Genomic DNA, 6,274 nt, shown 5'->3' with positions numbered 1-6,274 from the left:
TTCTATCTCAGGGGAAACTTCAATGAGTGACATAAGTCACAGAGGAACATAAAGAGTACACAAAATGAACACTGAACACTTTACATAAACATTTGCAGTAGAACTGCATATTTTTGAAGATTGATTTTATGACTATAAAAACATATTCTCTATGTGTTATGTCTAGTCTGATGAACACCTTCAGTGATGTATAACTCTACTGAGCTCTTTCACCAGCTAAAGGTTCTCAACCTTTGCAAGCAGTAAGAGAATCCCTTCCCAGTACCAATCCCAGTTTCAGGAGCAATGTAATGTAGACCGTGGTTTTCCCCCAGCTGCCATTGTGGACTACAGGGTTAAGCAGGGACATGCAGTAAGCATGAAAGCATTGCTGTGGCATAGTTCCCTCCCTCTGCCAGCCATGTGGAGTGCTGAGCCTATAGGACTGGTAATGAGAAGGGTGCCAGAAGAAGGACAAAATGGGCCCAAACCACTGGTCCTGTGAAAAAATTAATCCACCCTACCTTTCTTTAGCACTTTAGCTTAGAAGTAACAAATAACACTGCCCCTCAGCAGCAGAGGCCTGAGGACCAGAATTAACATTTACCACCATTTTGTGCTGAGACTATATATCTTTTTGGCAAAACTCAAGAAGCATATTATTGTTATCATCGTCATCATCATCACTATCATCATTATCTTTTCAGGGACATGGAATTAATGGACTTACTGCTATGAATGATAAATAACTACTGATTTTAAACATGCTGAGTACCCTCAGAGGCAGAACTTTGGTTCTTTATTACTTGTACTGCAACAGAAGTATTTCTGTCATCGGAGGAAGCCGAACAAGGACTTGTGTTTCAAGTGACCAACCACATATTACAAACAAACAAGCTGCAGTGAAATGTTCAAAGTTATTAGATTTATATTCGGTGATTTAGTCATTATTTTGTGAACAGTTCTGAACAGCAAACATCTTTGTATGCTTCATGGTCCATTCACAAACAAGTTAAATACAGTGGAAAATATATTCATAGCAGATAACTCCTGAAACTCCCATGCTACATATTTTTAAACCTGATCATCTTACTTTTTCTTAGAAGGGAAATCCTTGTACACAAACAAGTAAGACTTCAAGACCTACAATCTTGCATTATCAACACAATGCAGCACTTTTGTCTAATTTGCAGTGCTTCAGTTCTTCCAGAAGGCTCAATCTTCAGAATTCAAGAACTTCTGGAAGCAGCAAGTTATCTCAGTACTTTTAGCATAGGGCTATTTTCTCGACCTAGAAGAAAAAAAATACTACTTAATTTCTAAACTTGGACATAGAAATAAGTAATAAAGTAGAATCTGAGCTAAGATTTTCTTTGGCTTTTGGGTTTTGAAACCAGGGCAACCATTAGCCTTTTTCTCACAGATGCAACAGGTACATATGATTTATTATCACTGGTAGGCAATCCATCATGCTCCTATCTGGGTCCTCTCATTTTGAAATGTTCTCCCAGCACTCCATCTTCTGTGGTCAACTCAGCCTTCTGCATTTGCTTAACTTTTTTTTATGAGCTAAGATCTTAATTGCTAAAATTGACTCTTAGAGCAGTTAGTGCCTTGGCTCCTTAGTGTTTGAAATATTTGTTGTGCCTTCAGGATATCTCATTGAAAAGCAGACTTTGGAAATCCATTGTAATATAGTAGCCATTTTCCCCTGTTCTCCTAGGAAAATTATAATTGTCCTTTCCAACTGGTCTGGAAATGAAACCTGAATACTAATTTGAGTTACAGATATATATTCATTCAGGATACAGCATAAATAGCAAAAGAATTCATTCAAAAAATAATTTTTAGTTCAATCTAAGTTAGGAAACTGACATTTAAGAAAATATGAGCTCATTTTTCATCTATGGAGGTTGTTTAGTTTAAAACTTTAATATAGAAGAATAAGTCAACAGACTTGCTTTTCTAAGCAACCTTATGTTTGGGAATTCTTGATTTTTTTTTAATCAGCAAAAAGGAGAGAAAATACTCTATTTTAAAGATAAAAAAAAGGTAGCAAATTGGTTACAGAAATCAAAGTACACCTCTTACACCTTCCAGATCCATTGAGTAAAAATAAACTTGGATGTAGTTTGCAAACTGAAAGATAGTGGCAATGCTAATATGAATAATGATATAAAAAAGGAAAGAAATGGAAATAAAAAAAATGAATAGAGAATATAAATGTAAGAAGCGATTTGGAGCTTTAAAATAAGCTCAGTGGAAACAGAAATGGAAAAACCATTGGACTGGAACACTGAATGACAGGGATGGAAGAGGAAAGCGTGGAAGAAACCTTGGTGTGTGCACAACTGAAGTGCTTTCGGAAACACTTGAGCAGGAGGATATTAGCTGGCTCAATTCAAGAATTATTTTGAGTTACTAAGGAGAACAGAAGGGGTGATTATAAAAAGGTTCAGCTTTGTGGATATTTAAATGTTTTCCACTACTGCAATACACAGCAGGAAAATCTATTGCTATTATGCTAAACACTGCATAATAATATGAAACTTTTCAAGGAAACTTTTCAACAGCTAATGTCTCTGGCAAGGGAAGGGGCTTAGAGCAGGGAAAAAAACCTGTTCAAGAAGAGAAAGAACTGGGTATTTTACCTAGATGTGAGTTGTGAAATTAGAAGTGATCAATAACCAACAGTTCGCACTTGCAATTTTCAGGGATGTGACAGAGATAAGGAGGGAACGAAATCTTTTTTCTCTTTTTTTTAAATAAGACTGAGTCCAAACCAGCTCCTTACAGCTTGTTGGAAACTTAGAATCAAAGCTTGTGATTCTACCTCAGAAGATCCTGACAGAGCTCCTTCTGATTTCTGTGTCTTCCCCATTGGAGCATGGCTAAAACAATAGCAGAGCTGGACATTTCCCACTTGGCCTTGTCTTCCTCTGATCCCACCTTCTTTTTTCAACCGTATCTCCAGTCCCCTGAGACACTAGGACTCATGGATCTAGGCCAAGATCAGATGAGAACCAGCAAACAAGAATGAGTAGCAAATAACATTGGTTGAACCAAATCCAGTTGCATTTCAAGATTTTTCTATGCATCTAAAGAGGAAAATGTAGCAAAGAGCCAGAAAGTGAAAGGAGTTTTCCTGTTTGGATAGTATTTCACTGGCAGAAACTCATAGAGAGACATTAATAAAGACATTAAAATAAAGATATTTTATATTATGTTTAAAGTTACAAATTTAGCCTATTTAATTTATAATTTGTTTAAATTTCCTATCCATCAGCATATTATAGAATTGCTAGGCATTAAGTAAAGAAATACCGCCTCATACAGGAGTGATTCAAGGAAGAGCAGCTGAAAGGCTTTTTTATATGTCTATTTATTCTGACCACAAGAGTTGTGTTTTGAAGAGCATTTAAGGACACTGCAATTTTCCCTCAAGGCAACTTCAGTTATTTTGCACAGGGCTCATAGTGTAAGATGGATCTGTCCCACGCAACCTCCTTTTTCTGTCCATCCAGACAACCCATGGCTGTCACACTTTATATCCCCTGACATTACTGATTTTTGGAAAAGCCATTGGAGGAATGGCCTGACACACTGCCTGGGTATGGTAATCAAAGAAATGTGGGTTTTGCCTGGTGTGGCAAAGAAAGAATCAGCTATCTGGAAAAGTCATCCTGTCTAAGAAATGAGAATAAACATTTTATTTTAATTGTCATCACGGAGGTCCTTGCACTGCTTTTGAGAGATTGGAAAGATTTTCATGTGTTTTTCACTCTAAAATAACCAAAAAAAACCCAAACCAAACCAACTAACCAACCAAACAAACAAACAAAATCAGTCTCTTCCTGACAGACTTCCTAGGGGGATTTTTTTGATCACTTTATGAAAAAATTTTGAAACCCTTGTGGGAAGCACTGAGAAGCAAGGAAAGATTAATGCTTCATTGCATTTCTGGGTATCTGCAGGAGACATCTCTAAAATTACCTTATCTTATGAGTAGTGCCTTTAAATGTTGTGTTAGTAGCATTCACATCACCAGGGATCAGGAGCAATTTCATTCCTACAGGAGCAAATTCATCCCATTACAGATGATCAGGTGCAGCAGAGTCTGAATCCCAGAAAAGAGAAAATGTACTGTCAGCATCTAAACATCAAGCAGCATCACTCTGGCTCAGCCAGCAGCGTTAACCTTCTGTACCGTTCCAACAGCAGGTCAGCCTCACTTTGTTTCTTTACACCTCCCTTTTTCCCTGCTGAGGTCAGGGGTGTTGGGATCATGGGACCTGCACCTCCTTTTCATAGCAGGAACAGCCTTATCCTACAGCAAGTGGTCCTCCCTCCCAGGGATGTGGGAAGTCACAGCACCATGTTAGAGGCAGCATCCTGGAAGACCAGGTCTTGAAGCCAAATGAGGTCAGATCATCTCAGCAACAGGTGGACAGATATGAAAATTTCATCCCATTCATACCACAATCAATGAAACTTGATGGCCCTGTGATATCTTTTGCTTTTTTTTTTTTTTGCATGTACTGTTGTGAAAACTTGAAATGCTATTACTGACCACTATTGTATACTCAAGCTGTTTCCAATTTTCTTTCTGTTCATTGTTTCTGTTCATTCCTTTTTTCCTTAGAAAACTCCTTGCAACCTGTTTATTTGTCCTTAAAATTAAAATACAGGGAGCTGTCCAGGTGAGTAAGTACAATAACCCATTGGTGTGGACATTGTACATGAAATGGCCATCCCATAGAACTTTAGAAATTTTTCTTTTTCTGTTTGATCTTCTGGCTAACTTTCTCTGTATATTTTCTGTTTTACTTCATAGAGCTTATTTTCAGAGCTTGGCTGAAATTGTCCTAATGGAAATTTAAAAACCTCAGGTACTAATTAATTTATTAGCAAAGTTGAAGTGGCAAAGCCCTTAGATAAACTGTGTTAAACAACTTTTAACATTAAAATAGAATTTCCTATATGTTAGATGTAACACCTTCAGTACATAAACACCTGGTCAGTTGGGAAGTTTGATCAATGCATCAGGAGAATTGAAACAGCTCTTCTGGTAGAATAGGCTAAACCAGACCAGACTAAAATAGATTATTTTAATTGAAAAGGATCTACAAAAATCATTTAGCCTACCTGCCTGGCCAAGGACTCACCACTTTGAATCTTTTTCTTAAGGGCACTGTCCAAATGCCTCTTAAACACTGACAGGCTTGGGGTATCCAACACCTCTCAAGGAAATTGTCTCCGTCTTGGTGAAGAAATGCTTCCTAATGTCCAGTCTAAACATCCAGTTCTGGTACCTAGAAATATTCAAAACAAGACATTCACTTCTAATTACATCTTTTTTTCCCTTTTTACTTACATTATGTATTCTACACGGCCTATCACATTCACTTACAAAGCTTTTGCAATCTGTAGTAATATGTATGTAAAGAAAAGGCTATGAATGAGTAACTTAAATCTTGTAGGTATTTTTCGCAACTCTTGGAGCTAATAAATTATAAATATTACTTTTCGTGGTTTTTTATGTTTTGGTTTTTTTTCAATCAAAGACACTGAGGCCAATTTAAAAATTTATTTGGTTCTACTCTGTGCTCTCCTTTAATTATAATGTCCATCCTAAAAATGCTGTAGTCAGGGACTATCTTTTTCATATGAAATGCTAGAAATTTTATGACATGTAAGAGCTGTAAGATAGTAAAATACTATAGCAATCAGTATATTTCAGTATTTCTGTTAAACATTCTGATTTGACAAGACTTGATAAGATTGTGTGAAACAGTGAATAAATAACCAAAAAAAGCTTAAGAGAATATTTTCATAACCAAAAGACAATGCTGTTTTTATTTAATTTTGAGCAAGCTCAGCTTGCTAATTGTTTAAATTATTGTAATTATCCAGCCTTTACCAAAAGGGTAAAATGGGAAAATCTGAATTGCTCTTTCTTCAAATTAAGTTTCTCACTGAAAATGTACTGTGTGTTTGTACTGATCATGCATACATTTTGTCTCTAATACATAAAACTACAGGAGATGTTTAAAAGCACTCAGTGTTGGCCTAACTAGTGCACACGGTGAAAAACTTTTCCAATAACTTCAATGCCTGTTGACCTGGGCCAACGCCAAGTGTTTTAGAAATTCTTGCTTTCAGATTTTTCCTACTAATAATTAATGCTTATTACATTGGTTCTTATACCTCACCATAAAAACCAGCACTGCTTTTCTGCCTGTTCAACAAAATGGCTTATTCAAATACATTTAAATTCATAATTTATTTGAGTATG

General features: G+C 36.4%; 1 long non-coding RNA gene across 1 annotated transcript; it reads right to left on the bottom strand.

Annotated features, from left to right (window-relative positions):
• Positions 1–2,825: 2,825 nt before the first annotated feature.
• On the bottom strand, positions 2,826–5,327 carry LOC109143504. The gene is made up of 3 exons (XR_002043725.2): positions 5,145–5,327; positions 3,973–4,096; positions 2,826–2,980 (listed from the first exon to the last, which is right to left on the bottom strand). It is a non-coding gene; the product is annotated as an uncharacterized LOC109143504 (long non-coding RNA).
• Positions 5,328–6,274: the final 947 nt, after the last annotated feature.

Source organism: Corvus cornix, chromosome 3, assembly GCF_000738735.6.
Source record: "Corvus cornix cornix isolate S_Up_H32 chromosome 3, ASM73873v5, whole genome shotgun sequence".
Taxonomy (NCBI): domain Eukaryota; kingdom Metazoa; phylum Chordata; class Aves; order Passeriformes; family Corvidae; genus Corvus; species Corvus cornix.
This window is presented reverse-complemented; position numbering and strand designations above follow the sequence as displayed.